General features: G+C 48.2%; 1 long non-coding RNA gene across 1 annotated transcript; it reads right to left on the bottom strand.

Moving 5' to 3' along the window:
• Positions 1–17,626: 17,626 nt before the first annotated feature.
• On the bottom strand, positions 17,627–20,749 carry LOC127674018 (uncharacterized). The gene is made up of 4 exons (XR_007975263.1): positions 20,659–20,749; positions 19,765–19,835; positions 18,925–19,102; positions 17,627–17,891 (listed from the first exon to the last, which is right to left on the bottom strand). It is a non-coding gene; the product is annotated as an uncharacterized LOC127674018 (long non-coding RNA).
• Between the last annotated feature and the right edge of the window lie 2,531 nt (positions 20,750–23,280).

Raw genomic sequence — 23,280 nt, 5'->3', positions numbered from 1 at the left:
GGCATGGTCTCTTAGCATGTGGACTGGGGGAACAAGTCGGGAGAAATCACAACAATCACCTTTCAAGAGGTTCATCATGCCCCTCCTGACACCTCATCTCCTTTCAGTGGCCAAGAACTCCTTGGTGGTTGCTAGGCTCGGTGTCTGCCATGCACCAGATGTTGGAGACGGTCCCAGGTTCTGGGACAGGAGCCTGTAGGCTAGGGATGGAACACGAAAGTTCACAACCACTCCCTGCTGGCTTGGTTAAGCTGCCGAGTTTAGTGGAACATTTTATATATAGAGAAGCACCTTGACTTAATTAGGCAACGAGGAATTAGCCAATGGGGTAAACTCTCAGATTCTGTTGTCTGTGAGGACGCTGGTCTAGCTGAGGCTGACGTAGGCTGCAGCGGGAGCTTAGATGAGATACTGTCTGTTTACAAACACAAAGCCTGACCAACTCCCTAAATTCTAAAATGTTCCAGATGCCCGGAAGCCAACACGGGCCAGTCACCCTCCTTGGGCTTTGGAACTTCCCTCCTCAACCATTTTCCTCAAGTAGGGATTAGGGGCAGGACACTTTTGGGAAGCCCTGGGAACTCCCCAGTGGAGTTCTGCTCTTGGATTCCAAGAAAGTTCAACATGGGACCACCAATTCCTGACCATCATCAAGTGGACATATCACCTTCATGATTCAGCAGGGCTTTCTGGCTGAGTGCTCTACAACTTGGTGACCACCGTAGCTCTGCACCTGGTGGGTTGTCCTCTTCAGGTCAACCTGCCCCTGTTTAAGGGTTCAAAAGTCACCAACCTCCACGGGAAATCTGGGAATCTGAACCCCTGGAGATGTCTCTGACATCTGAGCTCTTGTAAGAATGTGGGTGTGGTTCAGGTACCCAGCTCAAAAGCTTCAGGGCCCAAGTGAAGGTGAGTAGGAGGTGCTCATGCTGGGCCAGGAGCTCTCTCTGCCTGTCAAAGAAAGAGCATCGCAACCTGAAATGTGACTCTATTTTGAATTTATGAAGAAAGCAGTCCTTTGAAGTCACCACGTTAGCTATCATTTACTGAACACAGTAAATCTTACTGAAGCAGTAGATGCTAGATGCTCTGTTGGGTCCGTTATGAATATTATCCCAAGGATAATATTATAATATTATAATATAATTATCTCAAGGACCCGATAAATCAGATCTTGTTTCACAAGGAAACTAAGGTGTGGAGGGAATGTGCCCCACTACATCCTTCTCTTCCTATTTCTCTACGTTCACTTTGTAACTTAGGTGACCCAGAACTTTCCACTTCCTTTCCTCAGTTTCCAAGTGCTTGGGTTCCTTCAAGCCTAGCTATGGCTTGGACATTTTGATGCCTGTATGCTCAAAGGAGCCTCCATTCTGAGCTTCGTCTGGCCAGGACAGGGCACTGTGGAAGACTCCATCGCAGTGCATAGCTTCTTTTTAGTGTTCCAGCCTCAGTGATGGCTCTGGTGAGTCACACTGATGGAAACGTAGAAGATCAGCTTGTAAGAAGATCCCGCTGGGAATCTAAGGCCAATCAGAGCTTGGGCACCAGGACAGCCAAGACCCATGAATCTGTGGTTTCTAGGTTTCTACTTCTTGCCCCCCACATGCTTGTGGACAGCCTATTGAAGTACACTCATGTGGAATTGCCCTGAGGGGCAGTCTTCCAATCTAATAAGGGTCATTGCTGGTGTGCTATTTACAGATTGGGGGGGGGGTGAGCATTCCCCTTGATGGGAAATTAAACCAGCACTGAGCCCCACGGTTTCTTATTTGCTCATATCCGAGCCAATAATTATTAGACTTGCCCTTCCCATGGCCTCACAGAAGACTCCCTTTCAGGTGACTAGAGCAAAGCTGGGTGGATCTGCTACCTTGGCTGTGTATCGCTGGTGTGTTGAGACCCAAGGTTGCCAGGATGAGATGAAGGCTTTATATTATTACCCCCACAGGGGCAAAGAGCAAGAACACTGAAGCTCTTCTCATGACTCACAGACAGGGTTCTGCAACCCCATCCACAACCAGGCAACCACATCGGAACCACTGTGCTTGGGCGTCACATGATGCAGCCCCAAGGCCACCTCTTTGCCTGTTCTTTTCTCCTAGGGAACTTGCTGGTATGTGAGAACATTCTCAGTGGCATCTTCCGCATCTCGGGAAATTCTCTGGAGAAGGTATGGCCTGCATCACCACAAGGAGACAACCTTCATAACCCTGGCACTGGGCTGCAAGCAAAGGCCTTTGATCCAGGCCCGCTTCTTCTCATGCCATCCTGGGGATAAGCTTAGAGAGTAGAGTCCAACAGCTCCACAGAGAACACAGTTAGCAAATGAGGATCTGCCTATGCCCTATTCTTCTGGGGGGTCTGCACATCAATTCGCATTTATGAGGTTGTTTAGTTTTAGATGAGTCAGAGTCTGTGCTACGAGACCTACTTGCACCTTACTGTCTTTCACACTACACTCAGAAGGAAAGACAAGGGTCTCACCAAGGCAGCGAGACCAGGAAACAGAATCCCCCAACACAACCTCTGCACCAGGTGACTACGCTAGGGATATATATATGAGAGAGGAGGGATGGAAGGCAGGCTCCAGCCTCCTTGTCACTCAGGACTCCTGGAACTCCAGGCTTGGTGGAGTGTATGAAACACAGATGAAGGACTCCATGGACAAGCAGGTTTCACAGGGGCAACTTCCTACTCTTCCACAGGTCCCATGGCTGCGGCACAGGCCTCTTTCATAGCCAAGTGCGTTCCCTAGGACCAGTGTCTGCCAGCAACCCTTACCCACCTGTGGTTGTTGCAGCCACTGGACCACAGGCTCCCCTCTCACCCAGTAGGCATGTACCCTGTTGTGACTCCTTGGCAAGGGTTCTTCGACTTCCCCACACCCTCGCTTGAGTATCACAGAAGGGCTTGACTGGTCCATGTGTATGTTGAGGCTCAGGGTTTCAGTCCCATCATGGCTGGATGGTGCAACCCCACAAAGCAACTTTAACCTGGGATGAAGGGTAGGTCCTTCTCATAGCTTCTTTGCGAGACTAAGGTTATTTAAGATGTAAAAATAAAGATTAGCAACATGTCTGACATAATTCAAAGTGGTTTTCAATGCCGGGACAGAAAGTAGGCCTTATGCTCTAGGCGTTGACGTATTTGTGTCAAAGCTGAAGATACAGAATGTGTTTGCTTCCACCTTCATCTCTGTTCACAGGAGGGAGCTGAAGAAATTCTTGCATGTGCTGTTACCTGATGCCTTAAGACTCTTGTAGACGTGCTGAGAATCTCCTGGTAGGAAGGGTTGGGGAAGTGGGGCATGAGGAACTCTCCAGGTGATCCAGGTGGTCATGTTCTATAAAGCATTCCTTAAGTTTTCAAGTAAAATCTACCAGGGAGTAAGACGTCAACTTCCTTAATGCATTTAAGATGTGGCTGCACATACGTTGAGGAGCATAAGGCCTACGACTTCCTTCTACGGAGGTAGAAAGGGCTATGCTGTCATCTTTGAAAGGTGGGATGTAAGGACCACATGTGCCCAGAGGCCTCTTGATATTAGAGGTGAGGGTGATCATTTTCTTTATATTTGTCTATATGCCAGGTGGCCTTGTCCTGAGGACACCTTCCCTTCATAGCTGCGTTTCTAGGCGTGACCAGCAGCTCTGCTGATTCTGCCTTCTGGCTTTCCTCCTGCCTGCCTTCTTTGCAGTATTGGGAGCTTCCAAGCTCATCTCTATGGAAATGCTTCTTTCTTCTGGCTCCTGGGAAACCCACTCCTTCCATGTCTCTTCTCTAAGTGCTTCTGAGGAGCCTACTCAACACTGGGCACACGGTCTCACCGGTAGACCACCGTGAGCACAGCAAGACCATATTCTTGTCTTGCTTCCTATGTGGTGCCCAGGAATATCTCCTTTCACAATAATCTTAAGGGTAATCAAAAGGACCCACGAAAAGGGGTCCAGGTACACATTTCATGTCATTCCCCAGGTAGAACTTTGCCTGCAGTTTGAAGCTTGGGGTCTCACCTTCCTGTGCTGGTGTAAGCAGCCCTAGGTAGTGCTGTCTGGTCTGTACTTCATCTCTGGGTGTCATGGAGAGCGTGTTTGGTATTGGATTCCACTAAGAATTCTACTCAGTTTGGAAGAACCATTTGCTCTTTCAGTCCTTGGTCTGGACACCTGGTTCCAGGGTAGTTGTGGCAGTGGATGAACTTGATGGGTACTAAGTCTTGTTCTGAGAGTCTTCCATAGGACTCCCCAAGAGCCAGACCCAGGAGCAATTATAGCCACCGGAACTCTGTGGGTGTTTCTGCCTTCTTCCCAAGGAAGTGCTGCCTCCAGTCACAGACGGACAATGTGTCCTCATTTTCCCGAGTCCCTCTGCGTCTGAACCCAGAAACATGAGGCAGTTCCTTGTGTTGGCGCTGCCTCGACAGGCCAGCTGCTTCACACAGCCAGAAAGGTGCCAACTGTTGTGTCGTGCTATCGGAATGGAATGTTTTAATTGAGATATTTAGCTAAGATAAACAAGAGTTTTCATAATGTCTCTTTTCTTTTTCTTTCTTTTTTTTTTTTTTTCTGGAAAATTGGGAGGCAGGCTTGGAGGATGGGGACATGAGAGAAATTGCAAAACTGAACAGAACCCGAGGCAGAAACTGACGAGGGCGGATGTGACCAAATGCTTGCGGGAAAGCATGCTGCAGGGCAGGCGGGAATTCTTGGCTCTTTGTCAGGATCTAGGAATGTCCTGGGTGGCTGGCTCCTGGCTGCTCTGGAGTGGAGGTGGTGGAGACAGGGGGGAAAGGGTAAAACCTGGGGCAGCTCTGGTGCCCCACAAGGTAGGGAATTCCTAAGGATGCCCGGGGAGTCCTCAGGCCATCTTCTCAGGGTACACTTATTATCAGGCACTTTCGTGAGTGGTACACACGTCTTCCTGGGTGTCTGTAAATATGTAATGTTAGGAGTAGGGGGAGGGGGTAAAGAGCCTCCTATGTGTCCCAGGAAGGGATGGAGATATTCATTGCAACTGTACTAAAAAAATACTTAGTAAGCACTGAATTTTAATACCATTGCTTTAAAAAGGGGCAGATTCCCTCCATGTAAATGCCCAAATACCACAAGAGTCCTTAGGGGTAGCTAAGGGCAGATGGATGGCCCCTGGCTCATCTTTTTCTAAAGAAGCCTTAGCGTGTTGGTTGGTCACACTAAATGAGGAACAGGAGGGCAGCTTATAAACTCTGCTCGTGAGCCTCAGGTCGCCTGAAGCTGAATCCAGCTTGGGAAATTCCCTCTTAGCTGATAGAGAAGTTGCTCCCTTTTCCTCATCCACTGAAGGGGAGCCAAGGTACCGGTGGCTGCGTTGATGGAGGCCGGTCCAGGGCGTGTGGTTTGGAGAGTTTCATAGGATATTCAACGAGACTTTGCAACCAAGTCAAAGTCTGAGCTGAGGGCGCGACTGCCCCGCACTTTAATATGCAAACAGTCTCTTAATCAAATGAATCAAATACGGGAGAGTAGTTTCTGGGTCTGGATTGATGATTCATGGGATTTTCTTATACTTAGAATGAAAGCAAAGGAAATGGTGTATAACATGACAATGTGAAGAAACATTAAGAACATTAGAGAAATTGTGTTTAAATAAACTTAATAGTAACCTAATTGATCAATTTAAATGTGCGGGTTATGATAGAAGACATGTTTCTATTTCTCAACTATTCTATAGTATGTTGCATTAGGTACTTTTGCATATATATATATACATATACATACACAAATATAGATATACACATATACACATATATTCATATGCACATACATGTAGACATGCATACGTGCATATATGCATATATACACACATACACATACATATATACATATACACACATATACACATATACACATATACACATATACACATATATACATATATACATATATACATATATACATATATACATATATATATATACATATATACATATATACATACATATAGTTATGCATACATACATACAGACATGTAGACACGTGTACATATATACATCTATAAATCACAAGAATGAGAAAAGCAACTTAAGGAAGGGTTTATTTGGGCTCTCACCTTGAAGGTACAAATCCATCATAGTGTGGAAGGCATAGCAACAGAAGTGTAAGGAAAACAGCTGGTCATGAGGCACCTGTGATCAGTCTGTAACCGTGTGTGTGTGTGTGTGTGTGTCTGGGACGGGTCTAAGAGATGTTGCTGCTTATAAATGTCCATCCTGAGGTGACATCACTGTGAGGAGATCCCCCAGTGAAATCAGCAGGCTTGGGCGAGGGCCAGACGGAGGGCCTGTGAGGCACAGCTTTGAGATCCGCTGGGGATTAGCCTTAGTGGCTGTAGGATGTGCTGGTTGCTACTGACTCTGTCTGAGAGAGAAGCATTAAGGGCCTGCCCAGGCTCCTTGTCCCCAACCTCATCCTTCTCGTGAGCTGTGACCTAAATGCCCATGTTTCCAGTGAGAGGCCGAGGGCCCAGACTCAGTACAGCTGCAGGCACAGAAGGGTCCCTCTTAACTCCCTTCTTGGCCTCAGTTCCCTGCCCACTTAATCCACTGCCCCAGTGTATGTTGGTTATGGGACTGGAGGGAGTTCCTCGCTCAGATACTGGCTAGCCAAGTGCTCCAGGTTTAAGTGCAGTCCGCTCTGAATGTTAACTCATTGTACAGCGGCCATACTCCTGCGATGGAAGTCAGTGGGTCTGTCTCCCGGTAGCAGTGAGTGAGTACCACTCAGGGGGAAAGTTCTGGAGGAAAGAGCAGGGGCCCATCTTCAGGCTGTCTCTGTCCTCAATTAGGCTTTTATAACCTTAAGTTCAGGAAAACCACATGATCTCTGCCTACGGTATGGGAGTGTGATGGGTTCTTGGCTTCCAATCTGATCATAACCTTCAGGAGGTGTGTGTAGCCTCCTTTTCCAAGGTGCCTGTTATACTCTGCTCCACACCCCTTTGGGGGACAGAAGGGGAGCTTTCCAGGAATGAAGGGAGGAGTCAAACCCTTCCTTCTAAAAGCACAAGAACACCAGCTCCACGACTCACAGCCAATCCCACTTCCTGTTTCCTCTGCTGGGTCCAATCAGCAACCTTCTTTCTGAGAAGTGGGCGGGACTCACTTCAGTCCAGCCCCAGGGTTCTTGCCTGTCTATCCTTGGAGGGTGTGACCTGGAGGGCAGGAAAATACTCTCATCAGGTATGAACCTGCAGCCCCTCGGTGAAGGCAGGCCGAGGCAATTTTGACAGGAATGAAGGCAGCTGTGTCCCATCAATAATGACATTGCAGGTAATTTTCACGTACTATTACTTCAGTTCCCTTTCTCTCTCTAGCATTTAAAATTGTAAATCTCTTTGCTCATAGGCCACGCCAGAGCAGGAGCCTGGAAACATTTGGTCTGACGTCACTGTCTAAGGTCTACAGAGCAGTTCAGTCCCAGTCTTTTGGCAAGGCTCGCCCTGGGCGACTATGGTCAGTGGCTTTTCACAAATATGAATAGCATCGCAGTGCAGTCACAGGAGAAAGCATCATGGCGTGTTCGAGGTGCAGTGAGAGCTCCTTGGGGCTCCATCAGCCTTGAAGATGAGGGTTCTTACTCTGGGTTGTAAAAAAAAAAAAAGCATAATTGTAACAGGAGGAGACAGACAAAGGAGGCTGTTCCTGTTGTCCTAGGAAGAGTGGTCAGCTTAGGGGTTCACGGGGGAGGGGGACCTTCATGTCCAGCTCTGAGCCCAGTCTGAATGGAAATGTTCCCAGCAGCCTGTGGGGTAGGCAGAGCCTCCATGTGTATTTCAAAAATAATATTGTAGACTGATTCTGTGGGCTGGACAGAACCACGCAGCTGACAGGAAGGAGGCATGTGCCAAACACGGATGGGTAGTGGGTAGCGGGGACGCCTTATCTTACTGGTCTGTCTGACGTTTGCTTTAGTCCTAAAATCCACAAACTACCCATCCTTTGTGAATTGAGTCCACATAGGGGTGGGCTTATTGTAGTGTAGGCAAAAGCTGGCTTCCTGGGTTCCGGGAGGGTCAATACACAGGCCTGAAGCAGGCAGTAGCCCCCCCCTCCCCCCATACTCCACCTCCACCCCTAGCAGTCAGCAAACCTGGCACAAGTCTTCCTGAGAACATTCCTGAAGGGGGCGGCTCCCTGGCAGGAGCATGCTGCCTGAACCCCCAGGGTACACTTTCTAAATCAGGATAGAGAGAAGAAGAAGAACTAACTGTAGGCAGGAGCCCTTAGAGCAGCCCGGCACTTGGTGAAGTTTGCCGCCGCCGCTGCCAGCTTCAGTTCTGGCTCACTCCCCCTGACTCATTTCTGTTTTCTAGGGAGGCAGCCGAGACCACGAATCTTCTGAGCCCCCAACCTCATGCTCTGAGCCCTGTGTTGTTGTATCCCTGCTGGCACACATGCCCACTGTTGTGTATACAAGTACGAAGCCACACTTGTCAGCCTCCGGTTCGCTGGCACCCCTATACTAGGCTTTCGTCAGACACCCACATACAGGGGCTTCATTTCAGGTCACTCGTCTAAACGTTCCCTTAGGAGCGGATTGCCAGCCAGCATTTCTGACTCAGTAGATGTGCAGGAGCTCCACCATCAGGAAACCTGTCTACTCCTCTTTCCTTAAACGGCTAGGCTCTGTCAAGCCAAGACACCTAGAATCAATGTCCCTACGGAAGTAGATGGAGCCTGACACAGAGCTCTCTCTGTTGAGGTAGATGGGAGAGATTTATTCCCTGCCTTATCTTCGCTGACTGTGTTGAACGTGGAACTCTTGTTGGTTAGACAAATACACGCCTTTGGGTGATATCCACCTCTTAACCCCGAGGCCTGAGTATGCTGTGTTACCCAGTGCTCACTCGACATCTGTGATGAACTCAGTGTAGAGCTCACCTCTCGTCATCCTAGGAAAATTCTTGTCCTAGGCACAACAGCAAACGGTCTTTGCAGAGCCATATGTGGAATGGCTGCCAGGTGCCAAGACAGGAATTTTTATTTTCTGATTTAGGGACAGAGGCCTCTAGGTCATGATGTATTTGGAACTAGTCCACACATATGCTAACACCCATGTCTCCTCGCCATGGCGCTCAACAGTGGGGGTGATCTCCCAGTCGATGTAATATGGAAATGTTTAGGGGTGGGTTGATGAGTCTCAACAAACCTGGTTGTGCGTCCCACACCAAGAGCGACAGGGAGGACCTGGGACACAGAACTAGAATGTCTCGTGCTTCCGTGTGCAGCACACGTAAGTATGACAAGCACGGCTTTGCTGAGTCCTTTTGGTGCCGTTTCTAGAGGGTCAGGGTCGCTCTCACGTTATTTTCAAACTTAAGAATCGGTCATGGGCTTCCCTGTGTTTTGCAACCGACAGCCTTTTGCAGGAAAGGCGCATGGTGAGGACTGACCCAGGCCTAAGCCTTCTCCCCTCCCAATTAGCCACACAGAAAAGAGCTCCTTAGCCAGACAGAGGAGAGGTGTGCCAGGCAGACAGTTGAGAGGGCCATCCATGCAGACAGTTGAGAGGCCCATCAGCCAGACAGTTGAGAGGCCCATCAACCACAAAGAAGAGAATGCCTATGGAGCCCAGGTTTGTGTAAATATTTACTGGGCTGTTTGGGGTACTGTGATCCGGGCGGTTGACGCGTCATAAAACAAGCTTTAAAGTGAATTGGCATAAAGTGAAAATAAGCCTCAGAGGCCCTGACATGTAGAAGCCAGTCACATCGCCCGTACTGCAGGCTGCAGAGGACGGATGCTGGGCCCTGCTCTCCCACATGGGACGGAATCCCTGAACCTTCAGCAGGCCTGCCCACAGGGAGAAGAGGTGTGTGCCCACCTGAGCAGCTGCAAGCTGAAGTCCAGCTGGTCCAATCCACGCTCCGCATTCTCAGGCATCATGCTTTCAGAGGGAGCAGGACACGGGCAGCAGGAGGGCTTGACACGAGATCCCTTGCTGTGTGCCTCTGTGGCATGCTCACCCCACTGATCCTGAGAACCTGTGGGGCGGTAGTGCTTCCTGGGTGTAGTGGGTGGCTCTGGGAGTCTTGTCAGCAAGGAATTCAGAAGTATCTACTGCAAGCTGGTCTCAAGAAGCCTCTGACCTTCTCTGAGACTGTGCACGGAAGACTGGGAACAGTAGTGGTGGGCCACGTGCACATACGTTTGCTACATGTGATAACAAGACCTTGTGCTTATGTGAACGTGAAGGTATTGTGTCTGTGTGTATATACTTGTATATACAATGTAAATCCCATGCCTGTGCATGTGTGTGATACGTGAACACACGTGGTTATATGTGTATATGTGAGACTGTACTTATGTATGGATGTGATAGTGAACTGTGCACACACATTCCTGTGTGTGTGTTGGGCAAGCTGGGCAGGCTAGCTTCCTCCGCCAGGACCTGTGCTTGGTCTTAAAGGAACAGCGAAGGGAAGCCATCAGGAAGGAGCTCTTGGAGCCGGTTCCAAGACACAGAGACACATGCACCTGGCACACAGTCAACCTGTTGATTTCCTTGTAAGCCTTGGGAACTGCAGAGCTGGATAATCAAGTCCAGATGCTTGGGGAGGGAGTTCAGAAACACCAGGACAGGTGGAAATCATGGGCACTGTTGAAGTTGCCATAGCCACACTGTGAGTGGTCTCTGCAAGTTAAGGCTCAAGAACTTGTCTGTCTTCCTGACTCTGTGTCTCCTTTCATCTCCCTGTCTTTATCTCTTCCCTACCCTCTAAAGTTTGAAGAAGTCTCTACCACATCACAGTAACCTGAAGCATCTGTCTCTTGGTCTCTGACCCTAAGGACAGTCATGGTTCTGGGGACAGCAAAAGACCAAAGGAGGTTTGAGGCTCATGATTCCAGCACTCTTTCAGACATGGATAATGGTAGCTCTCTGTCTCCTTTCCTTCTGTTTCTGTCTGTCTGTCTCTTTCTTTGTCTCTGTTCCAGTCTCTGTCTGCATTGTCTTTTATCTGTCTATATTTGGTCCTGTCTCACTTCCTGTCTTTGTCTCCATCTCTGTTCCTCCATCTGCTCCTTATTTCTGAGTCAGCAGGAGAATGACCACCAGAGAGTCCTGGAAGGTCTGGACTCACAGACTATACAGTCTCCCCTGCCTTTCCCGGCCCTTTTGTTCAGTGAGTCTGGATTTTACTCACATGTGGTTGATTGCTTATCCTGATACCACCTGAAAACAACTTCTGACACTGAAAAAAAAAAAAAAGGAGAAAACTTACTGATTTTACTTGTGTGAGATCCACTTCTGCTTCCGCCTGGGACTTCTACAATGTCACCTAGGGGAACAACTGGGTGGACCCTGGCTCCCTGGAGAGTACAGCCTCTTGCTCTTTCAACCCTGTCTGCAGACTGTAAGCAGCTCTTAAAGTTGCTGAGACACAGCTGCAACTTGCTTGGAGTAGAAACAGGGAGGAGTGATGAGCTTCTAGTTGTCTCCCCAGGAAGACATTGATTCCAGTGTCCATGGGCAAGGGCTGTGCTGGTGAAGTGTCGTGCGTCACCTGAGATATGCTTGCTATATCCAGATACTGCCTTCCCCTCCCATTTACCTGCTGGCAAAGGCCTGGATGTTTGTGGACAGTCTCCCACAGCTCTCTCCCTACTCATCTCTGAAGACTCTTGGAACTAGAGGACCCAAGTAGAGACCTGGCTGCGATGGGAACATGCAGTAGATGGTATGAGTTTTAGAACTAGCTGGGCCTCTGAGCTGTGTAACCCGTGCCACAAGGAACATCCACATGACAGCTGTATGGCCTTGGTGTGTTGCCCACACTCTGAGCCTCTGCTCCTCAGAGTATTCAGGACAGAAACTAGTATCCTCGGCTATCATGGGTTGGAATATAGACATTGTCGACATAGCAGTTCCTCGTGTTGAGCCAGCAAGGGTTGGCCAGTGGAGGCGTGCCGTAGTGGATCACTGAAGTATTTTGAAGTGCCATAGGCCACGGGCCTCTGGCTGTTTTCATCACCAGCCTGTGACCCATCTGTCCCGTGTCTACCAGGCACATGAACACACCTGACAAGCCTCTGTCCCTTCATGTACCTGCCTGAGCACCTCCACCTGAGCAGGCAGGCCCGGGGCCAGGTGTTTGGCACGGAGTGCCCCTGTGGAATTTGCTATACAGAAGTGACTCAGCATCCAAGCATGTGCAGCTCCGTGCCGAAGGCCCGTGGCAGAGATGTGGGCTGCCTGGGCAGGTTCCTCTGGTCCAGGCATTACTGAGAATGTTCTACCAGGTTCTGTGAATATGTCTTGGCGCTGGATCTGGTCTCCAAGTGAATAGCCCCCAAATCCGTTCCAAGGCTTTATCTAAGCTGTATCTCCCCATAGCCCTAGGTTGTCCCTGCGCCCACTGCTTCTGGGCCCGCCCCCCACTACCCATCTCTGCCTGACTTGGGGCATCCAAGGTCTCAAAGTCAGGGAAGCAATTCCCCAAACAAAGGCCACGTGAATTTGTCCCTGCTGCTGAGAACGCAGAGTGCCAGTGTCTTTTTGGCGATTGCCACTCCTTGGACCAGGGGAACAGTGGGCTTGTCCCAGGCCATGTGAGCACCCCCACTCCATTCAGGTGAGGAGTGCAGCTCAGACAAATGCCCGGCTAGGACAGTGCGGTGCTGGGCCTGGGGTATCTGAATGTTAAAAACAGCAAGGTTCTGGGTTAAGGATGCTACTATGGCCTTCATTACTGACATTACTATCGCTGGTTGACAAGTGACCAATGTTGGTGGGTGGCGGTGGTGGCAGTGGCAGTGGAGCCCAATGGATTCTGGAAATATGGTGGCTGTTGCCTTGGCAACAGGTGTATAGTTCGTGCTATCACCTATGTGATGTCCCAGGTTTCCGAGGTCCTGGTACCAACAACTAAGATGTACTCTACTGTCTTTAAGTGTCTCAGTACGTGTGTGGCCATTAGAGGATGTGACTTTTGTGCAGTTGTGGGAACACAGAGGTTGCTATTCACCTCTTGGAGGAGGAGAAGTAAAGGCTCAGAGTGGCTCCCTCTATTCAAGTCCTCCTGTGTTAAGCTCTAAACAACTGTGTAAGAGGGCACCAGCCCAAACATCACAGACTTCCCTCCCTCCTAGCCAGAGACCCCATGGCTTTGAGTTGAGTCAAGACACACGCTTTATGACTATCTTAGTTACTTTTTTCTTGTGATAAAATACCATGACCGAAACAACTTAGAAGAAAGTATTTAATTGGGCTTATGGTCCCAGACAAACAGATACACCCAGAGGTTTGTCTCTTAGGTGACACCAGAGCATATCAAGTTGACTCAGCCTAAGGGTATTTCACAGGGAAGGGATTGAACTGAGCCTGAATTCCGTATCAGGGTGTACTCCACAGCAAAGACCATGAACAAAGCCTGGATCCCACATCACGGCAGAGAGGGGTGGCAGGAGCCTGGATCCCACCTTGGAACAGAAAGCAACGAAAGGAGTCTGGATCTTACCTGCATCATGGCAGAGGGGGATGGCCAGAGCCTGGGCCCCAGTAATCAATAAGTGGGCTCTTCTCTGCACCTTAAACCTTTCTTGGAGTGGGAAAAGCAGCTCCTGGGGACAGACCGCCGCCCCTGCACCTATAATACGCACCCGGGTCACCCTGAGCATTCGGTCCCTTCAACATCACTATGGACCCGTCCTCCGAGCTTGCTGACAACAGTGCTCTGGTGCAGGATGGGGACTGTGCCTTGAGGCAAAGAGGGTTGGGGCGGGGGGGGGGGCTACCTGGCTCCACCCTTTTGAGGATGGAACTGGCTATTTCCCCCGACTTGGGATCCCACAGAAAATATAGTCCCTTGGAACCCTTTTCCACGGTCTGTAACATGAAGGGCCTCACCTGTTTTCAGTATTTCCATCTCCCAATATAACTTGACCTACCATCTCAAAATACGATGGCCTGCACAGACGCTCTTTTCTCCAACAATAATAAAAGAGCATGTTTCTATGTTTATGAGCTTGTTATCCTCACTGCTATCATCAAACATCACCCTTGTATATAAAAAACATTAAGCTTGGTGGTGGCGGCGCATGCCTGCAATCCTAGCACTTTGGAGGCAGAGGCGGGCAGATCTCTGAGGCCATCCTGGTACAGAGCAAGTTCCAGGACAGTCAAGGCTATACAGAGAAACCCTATCTCAAAACCAAACCAAACCAAACCAAACCAAACCAAACCAAACCAAACCAAACCATTAACATTAATACAGTCAGTGCACATATTTAAAATATGTGACCAACCACCCCCCAACCAATAAATAAATAGATAAGTAAATGAAATATAACCTCCTGACCGTGCACCTCATTTTTGTATACTGGAGAGATACTATCACAAACAAGTACCCACAGTTTGCGATGCAGTTTGGGGCTAGTCTGTGCCACTTCCCTCACCGGTAAACAGGATACACACGACCACAACATTTGCTGCCCCGGCCCTTAGCACAGAGGGTGGAGTCAAGATCATGATTAATCTTCCTGCCTGGCATTTTTGGAGGGTAACATCACGCTGTGATTTAAAGCAAGGGGACTGGGGTCAATGGACTTGAAATAACTGGCCTCGACCAGCATGTTTGACCTGGCTGAACCTTGACCTGCTCTGTACGCTGAGAACACCACCACCATATCCAGCAGAAGCAGATGAGTTCCTTGTGTAACGTGAATAGCACAGAGGAGCATAGACATGAAATGTCTTGACAGCGCACAGTGGACAAACCCCACCATTACATACCAAAGGGTATTGGGTCTAGACCTTTATCACATAGAGGCCTTCCTAGACACAGACACCTTGTTCAGCCCTCGGTAGTTCTGGCCCCGCCACAATGTCTGATCCCAGTAGACTTCGAAAGGTTTAGGAAGATTGGCTGGAGCTAGTGTGAGGAATGATAAAGCTGTTACCCTGATGGCATTGCAGGCCCTTTGGCTGGTGCCTCCAGTGTACAGTGGGGACCAGGGCCTGTGGACCTTGGCCCAAGACCTAGCGGTGGTGGTGGTAGTGGTGGTGGTGGTGGTGGTGGGGTGCATAAAAAGTCTCAGGCACAGCAGGGAAGTGACAGTGGAGAGTTCTGAGAGCAGTGAGGGCCCGAGCCCACAGGAGGAAGGACTTAGTCTGAGGAGTTAGGGTCCTCGTCTTTTAGGGGAGCCGTGGCTTCCCTTAGCGTGTCTCTGCCTTGAGTGTGCTGAGCCAAGGCTCTGGCTGCCTACTTGGTACAAGAGAAAGGATTCTCATGGTTACACCCTTGTCCTTCTTGAAGGAACCTCTTCATTGAAGATCCGTGGGAGGCCCGAGGGAAGTGGTAAAGGCATCTGCCTAGGATTTGCCTTGTGGAGGATCTGGGATGGCCTACTTCCTTGGCCAAAGTCCTTCATCTGCTCAGGATGCAGGACTGAAGCAGCCCAGACTCCCTCAGGCCGAGACTTTTTGTTAGCTGACTTGTGAGCTGCCCTGTAATCGTTTGCCCCCACACTAGCTTCAGCCAGTCTGTCTGCCCAAGCCTTGGAAACCTGCTGGGAACAGACCCCTGTAGTCCTCCTCCCCTTGAGGGGTCCCCCCTGCCTTTACATTGGGCATTCAGGTAATCAGGATTAAGATATGCACTTTGCTCTCAGTGGCCTCTGCCATCATTAATACTATGTATATTTGACCAGAGCCACCTGTGCTTAATATCACCCCCCCCCCCGAGAAAGAAAAATCTGAAAAAAGAAATGAAACTAAGATAAAAAGATAAGGGGCCGGAGAGATGACTCAGGAGTTAAGAGCACTGGCTGCTCTTCCAGAGGACCTGGGTTCAATTCTCAGCAACCACGTGGTGGCTCACAACCGTCTGTCACTCTAGTTCCAGGGGTTCTGACCTCTTCAGTCATACATGCCGGCAGAACGCCAATGCACATAAAATAAAGTAAATCATTTAAAAAAGGATAAAAATACCTTTTGTGCTCCTTTCTAATCCCTTGTTTCTTAAGAGAACAAAGAAGTATCTCGTGAGCCCTAATGTCACGGCACAGCAGTGCCATTTACATGGTATAAAGTGACAGTGACCGGCTGGAGGCACAGTGCGGAAACAGAGTAATGGAATTTCCTAAAATCCCCAAATTCTAAGTGGGAGCTAGTTGTCCTTTGAAAGGTCAATGACACTTATTTCTGGCAAAGTTGCTCTCTCAAACTTCCACAATCAGCAACAAACTTTGGATGTAGCAAACAACTTCAAGAGTGCTTGCTTAGATAGACGCTTTTACTAAAATCCAAGACCAGACCACAGTGATGCTTTTCAAAAAAAAAAAAAAAAAAAAGGCTTTTACTTCTGGCCCATCATCTAATCGATTTACCCTGTTAAAACAAGAATTTGTTTCATGGTTAATAGTAACTTTGAATTTCCTATTGTCCCAATCGTTTGATCTCATTTCTTATGTGTTTCTCATAGTAAAATTTCCATACAAAGGCCCCATGTATCCCAGATAACAGATAAGAAAACTGAATCCATAGCACAATTAACTAACTTGCCCAAGCTCAAATGGCTAGCAAGTACAGAGTTTGAATTCAATTCTGGTGGCCATATCTGGAGATGTCTATGAGGACATTTACAGAGTTGGTTAAATTGAGAAGGGAAGACCCACCCTAATATGGGCAGTGTAATTCCGTGACTATGGTCCTGGATTGTGTAGAAAACGGAGAGCAGTCTGAACTTTCCTTGCCTTCTGATTCCTGGTTCCAGATGCACTGCGACTAGCAGCCTCACATTCCTGTGGCCTACTAGGATAGGCTGTCCTCTGTAACTGTAAATGCCAAAATAAAATCCTTTTCTCCTTAAGTTGTGTTTGTTATAGATTTTGTCAAAGCAATGAAAAAAAAAGTGACTCAGAAAACTGGTAATGACAAGTAGGGTCACTGCTGTTGTTAACCTGACCGTGCAGTTCCCCAGGCTTTGGAACTCGTTTGCTAGAGGATGGAGAAGAATCTGAAGCTTTTGGCTAGAAAATGCTCCAGAACACTCCAGACACAACTAAAAAGAGCGCTCTGGTGGGAGTTTGGAATGCCGGGCTGTCAAGAGAAACGGGGAGAGTAGAGCCATAGTACACAAGGTCTCAGAGAGGAGCAAAGACTCTTTGCAACTCGAGCTAATGGTTTCTCAGGCTGTACCTGGAGGAGAGGCTGGCCGCCTCTTCCTGGCATCCTGAGAACTGGAATAGGGCCACGTTCAGATGGAATAGACAAATTTTGGATTTTGGTGGAGGGAAAGTTCAGAGACAGAGACAGAGACAGAGAGGAGACAGAGACGAAGAAAGAACATGGAGAGACAGAGAGAGATACATCAAGAGACACAGAGAAAAGAGCAGGAGCAGAAAGATTTTTTTTTTAAACTGGGCACTTGGATGGGTGAAAGCAACAAGTTTATAAAGTTACAGAAAAGGAAGTTGTGAATGCAGATGTATTCCTTAAGGAGGTTGGAATCATTAAAGAGAGATCAGAACTTTCCACTAGGTCAATAGAAAAGATTCCCAAGGGAAAGACCCATTTTTTTTTAAAAGGCATCCGTGAAAATGTAAATTCATTTGAAAAGAGTCTTTTCACGTGGCATGCAGCTTGAAGGGAGAGTCTAGGTGCAAAAAGCTCACCTCAGCATTCATCCCGACAGCGGGACTGAGCAGGAACCGCGCAAGACTAAGGGAGTCGTCAAGTTTGGCATCCAAGTCTGGAGAGTTGCGGAGGCCAGACGGAAGTGTAGCAGTGTCAAAATTCCTGTAGAAAGTCCCCGAGAGGCCATTGCGTGAAGCTTTAGCAAGACCCAGGCTGCAATGGAGACCCCAAGGGGTCGGAAAGATCAGGGCTAAGGAAGTCTGTGGAGAAACCTTCCTGTAAAAAGAGCCAGATGAGACTCAGAGTCAGGCCTGTGTGCTTCACGCTGTAGAGCTAGAGAGGTCGGGCTGTCTAAGCCTTTGGAAGCCAGATGTACGGATTCCATTGTAAGCCTCAGATGTCAGAGCTGAAGGATTTCATGTTTTCTCTATTAGGATTAGGACTTGATCTGTCCAATCTTACCTTCATAATGCCTAAGGGCAATGTTTATTCTCTGTTATTATATGTTGAAAATAAGATGATTTGCTTTTGATATCATAAGGACCTATAATATAGGCTGTTTCTCAGAAGAGAGTCTGCGCTTACATTTCTCAAGGGTGTTGAAACTGTAAAACTTGTGGGAACTCTTGTAGTTGGGTGGAGTGTAGTTGACGTAGAAATGGCCACGAGCCATTGGAAGTGGTTTTGTTTGGGTGTCAGGTTGACAAAAGTAGACCTGTCCACTTGATACTGTTAACGTCGCAGGATCTGACTCACCTCAGTATTTCTGTGAGAAAGTTTGTAAATTGGGTTAATTGAGGTGGTAAGAAACACTGTAAATGTGGCCAGCATAGGCTGGGGGAGGGGCGCACTGCATAAAAAGGAGAACTAGCTGGACACGAGGATTTGTTGCTTCTTAACTGCGGATACAGTGTGATCATCTGCCTCAGGCTCTAGCTGGTGTGCTTCTGTGATGGACTGTAGTTCTTCAAACTGTAAGTCAGAACACGCCTTTCCTCCCTGAACTGCTCGTGAGGTGCCTGGTGATTAGTTTTGCCACAGCAACAAGAAATAGTTAGGTGAATCCATGACACCCCTTTATTTCTCAAGGAGGTGGCTCCAGTCTTTCCCCTAACACCTGCAGTTGGAGAATACATTTTTCACCATCCATAATGAGGTAGCAGGCCTTATTGTTCTCTGTGGGTTCCTTGTTAGAAAAAAACCCTTCCTTTCCCACAGTCTAAGGTTAAAAAGAGTCTGTCTTTCTCTGCAAGTATTAAGGTTTGAATATCTCCTTTCCTAATTTAGCTCGGTTTGGTGATGCACTTACAGGTTATCAGATCTCGGCGGCAGATGTGGCAGATGCTCTGTGATCTGTCACTATTTCCTTCAGTAGTCAGCGGATGTGCTGGCTTCACCGTCATGAACATCCATGACGATATCACTACGGTGTCACAATCCTGGCGCTGGCTCAGCAACTTGGCTCCACTCCCCATGGACAGCGAGTGCTTGGGGGGAAAAATCTAGACATCAGCTTTTCCTGTGGTGGAGTTCGTCCTGTGCTCTCTCCTTACATGCAATGTGCTGAGTTTAAGAATGCTCTGACAGAGGGGGCATCTTGGAGGAAAAGCTTTGTAGGATTAAAGGCAGTGAAAACCCACCAATGCCTGAACAGGAAAACCCACCAGTCCTCAAGCTTGCCCATGCTCATGAATTGCAATCCAGCCAATCTTAACCTAGAAATCTATACCTTGGAATGCTCCCTCCAGCCTCCAAGAAATCATATATGAGCTCTGCCTCCTGCTCCGTTCCCTCCTGCTTCTTGTCTTAGCAGTCAGCCACCCTCCTGAGTTTTTCCTTCCCAATAAATCTCTCACAGGAGGTACGCTGTACAGTGTGACTTTGTGGTATTCCTTGGCCCCTGATTGTCAGGATACCCCCCTGAGGAGAGCTGTAGCACTTCCAGTGGGGAAAGCATCCCCTGCTAGAGCAGAACGGTTACATCCAGGAAACTTTCTCCTACAGCAGCCAGAGCAGAGCTGTAACACTTCTGTAGTCAAAGCCTTTCCCTTCAGAGCTGTAACACTTACAAGCTTGGGGTAGAATCTTTAAGAATAGTGGCATACAAGAATCATTGCTATCCCTGCCTCCAGTTAGATCGAGACCTCACCATTATCCGCCAAACTTCTATGAAGAATGCTTCCTGAAGTGCAGCATTGGTTCCCAGGACAGCAAGCGAGGCTTTCCAAATAAGAAGATTAAATGAACAATGTTATTTCCCTTGACTTAAGTAGGAAATCTCAAGGTAAATGGAGAGTTTTATTGCTTAAGGAAATCTTGTTGTAGATGATTTTTTTCCCCTAGATCTCTGCTGACTTACAGATCTTAGACTTTCCAAGAGTTTCTCTTTTAGATTATCAATGAAGTTAAGTCTATTTTTAGTCATAGCCAATCATGCACCACAAGAGTCTTGATATTGAGCCACTTTAAAAAAAATAACTTTTAGACCAATAAGAAAGATCCTAGGTCTTGGAAGAGTCAGATGCCTCCTTGGATTGAGGAAGTCGAGGAAGAACCTTAGGGGTAAATCCTTGGTTTAGTTTTTAGTGTACCTGTGAAGGCAGGCCGATGTCACCTAAACTCTCCATCCTGCCCACGGTGCTGGCTCTGAGCAGGCGTGGGTCTTTAACCGTATATCCAGACCCCACCTCTCTCTCACCTTCTGCCTTAACACCTTTCTCATGCACAGGTGTGTGAGGAAAACCTGGAGAAGCACTCTTCTATCTTTCATCTGCTGCAGATATTTCCTTCTTACAGTAAAATCATCAAAACCAGTTAGACAGGGTCTCCTCGGCACAGTCTGTGCTCTGTCTTCCCTCCCCACAGACTGCCTTCCACCTTCTGTCCTTCCAGACCTCACTGTGACCCTCCTCTGTCCTCACTCGGTACCACCTGATGATAAAACACAAGCTCCTTAATATGCGGATGAGCCAAGAACCCCAATGGCCTCCCACCTATTTTGGGTGTCCCAGAGCCTGGGGCATGGTATGTCCCAGGTACAAACCATGGCTTTATGGTCCTTCTTCCCGAAGACAAGGTGCCTTCTGTACTTGGATTCGACCTTGAGCCTACAAGAAAGAACTGTCACGCTGGTTCTGACATGAAAAATGGAAGTCAGAGTTCTGTTCCTTCTCTTCAGGGGACATCTTCTCCTCTGAAGAGGCTACTTGGCCTCTTCCTAGCTGGCATAGCCACCATGCCAGGACAGAGGGCTGTCCCCTGTAGAGTTCTTTTGTGGAAGGAAGCAATTTCCTCCAGTCCCGCCTTTTGCAGGCAGAGTTTCAGCCTCTGGCACCTCTAACCTCTTCCTGACGATGAGCTTCCTGGCATGCTACGTGTCCTTCAGAACCCTAGCTATAGTCATAGTGTACAGAGATGGAAGTGATGACCCAGCAGTCAGCCTGTGGGACAAGGCTGTGGGACTTCACGGAGCAGATGCAGAATGTCTGTTTCATCCACTCTGACATTTCTCCAGGTAGAGATAAGCAATGGGTTAGTACTCAGCCCAAGACATTTCTCAAGCCATCTTTAAGACCCTACACTCCCATAGCCTGCCCTGCTGGTTCTGTTTTGATTGATAACGCCTTATGTGAGTAATTAGCATCTGTTCCTTTTTGGAGCAGACAGGAGCTGTTTCCCACAGCGGCATCCTCAGGACCTGGCACATAAAGATGAGCCATGAGGTAAGGGAGGCTTCAGCTCCCTTCTCCTTTGCCTCCCTCCTTCCCTCCCTCCTTGATTTCCCCCCTAACAGGACTGGAACGGAGACCAGCCAACGGAATTGAGCCAACAGTGAGATGCCAGGAGTGAAAGCCCAGATTCTTAAGCCCACAACAGGGGTATCTGAGGTTTCTGGAGGTCAGAAGAGACTCAGAGAAACTGACCTTTCAGATGAGTGGATGACCTCCCTCTTCAACCCTGCTCTGCCCATTGTCCACACTCCCCCGGTGTCCTAACTCCACTTGACACCACATTCTGTCACCCTGGACTGGGGCCCAGTCTCTCGCTTCAGGCTGGCCAAGGGCAAAAGTATGACTTTAATCTTCACTTCTAAATCACAAAAGCCAGAGTTCCCAAGAGGGCACTGCGGCTGGGAAGCACTCTGATGGGCAAGTATTCTACCTGTTCATGGAATCCCAGGACCACAGCTGAGACCTGCACTGAGTCCCTGGTTAGGAGAAGAAGGGCCGGGTGTCTGGGAACTAATGGCTCAGATCGTGGGTCAGACACACTTTCACTAAACAAATGGACTCCTACAGAGTGCTTCTTTTTAACACACAGTAGGAAAACTGACCGTCTTCACTCTTTACACCACCCCAGCAACAAAAGCAACAGAGGCAAGAACTAGAGCAGGCTATCCATGTGCTATCCATGTGCTATGTGCGTGTGCACACAGGCAGGATGGACGTGTGTGTGGCGTGCTCATGGGTGTGGACTGTGTCTCAGGCATACTTGCTCATCCAGTGGCATTTCCTCTTTCGTTGCTGGGCACCAAACACTGTGGCAGAAGCCAAGAACGTGGGTGCAAAGTACTGAGGATGCTCTAACTCCCCTGGGTTCGTATTCCAGCAGGATGAGGACAGCGAATATGGATTATAATAAATAAATAAATATATTAGATACCCAAATATTTTTGCTTACAGGTAACTTATTTTTTTTTAGACGAGACAACCAGCCAGTCTTGTCTTGAAGTCACGATATAGCCCAGGCTAGCCTTGAATTTGTGACTCTCTTTGCCTCCGTTTCTTAGGTGCTGGGATTGTAGAATCACACCATCACACTAGACTGAATGGATACTTTACCTTTTGAAATATTAATGGAAAACCTTGTGCATTATTCTTCTTGGGAGTGTTTAGAATTGAACTCGGGGCTTTGCACATGCTACACAGTTCTCTAACCATTGGGTCAAAGCCCAATCATAAACTCAATAGCTTCTATTACAAGCAAAAGTCCAGGAGCCCTAAGATCTGATTCCCCATGTGTCTGAGCACTCGCTTGAGTGTCCTTAAATCACTATAAAGGAGAGAGTGTTATATTGATCCAATTTAATATAAATATATTTTTGGTGTGACCTGAACTCAAAACATTAAGGCAGATTTGAGTCAGTAAATGTTAGTTCCAAGAAGAGCCAGACTGTGTGCCACTGTGCTGTGGGGAATAGCAGCTTTCATGCTGGACACCGCCTAGAATAAATAACTCCTGATGTAATTGTGATCTTGGAGCCTCACTGCCTCCTTCTGCTAACCTAGGCCTAGCTCTGCGAGCTTCTAGCCTCCGTTATAATCTAATCTAGGCCCAGGATGTTTTCTGCCTCCGAGACCTGCTACTGAATAAGCTCACCCTGTCTTGTTCGTTCTGAACTCTGGCTGGCTGGTTCAACTCAGTGTGTTTGGCTCAAAGTTCTCTCCCAGCTGACTTATTCGATGTGACTTTTCTCTCAGCCTCTGAATTGCTCTGCCTGGCCTCAGACTAACTTTAGCAATCTTATCTTGTGGCTCCTTCTCATTCTCTGGCTTGTTCTGTCTTCACCTGTGTCTAGCTCGTTCTCTCTTTAATCTGTCTCTGTAAAACTCTCAGGTAAACCTGCCTCTTTTCCTCTCTCTCTGCTGTTCTACTCTCCCTCAAT

Source organism: Apodemus sylvaticus, chromosome 23, assembly GCF_947179515.1.
Source record: "Apodemus sylvaticus chromosome 23, mApoSyl1.1, whole genome shotgun sequence".
Classification (NCBI taxonomy): domain Eukaryota; kingdom Metazoa; phylum Chordata; class Mammalia; order Rodentia; family Muridae; genus Apodemus; species Apodemus sylvaticus.
This window is presented reverse-complemented; position numbering and strand designations above follow the sequence as displayed.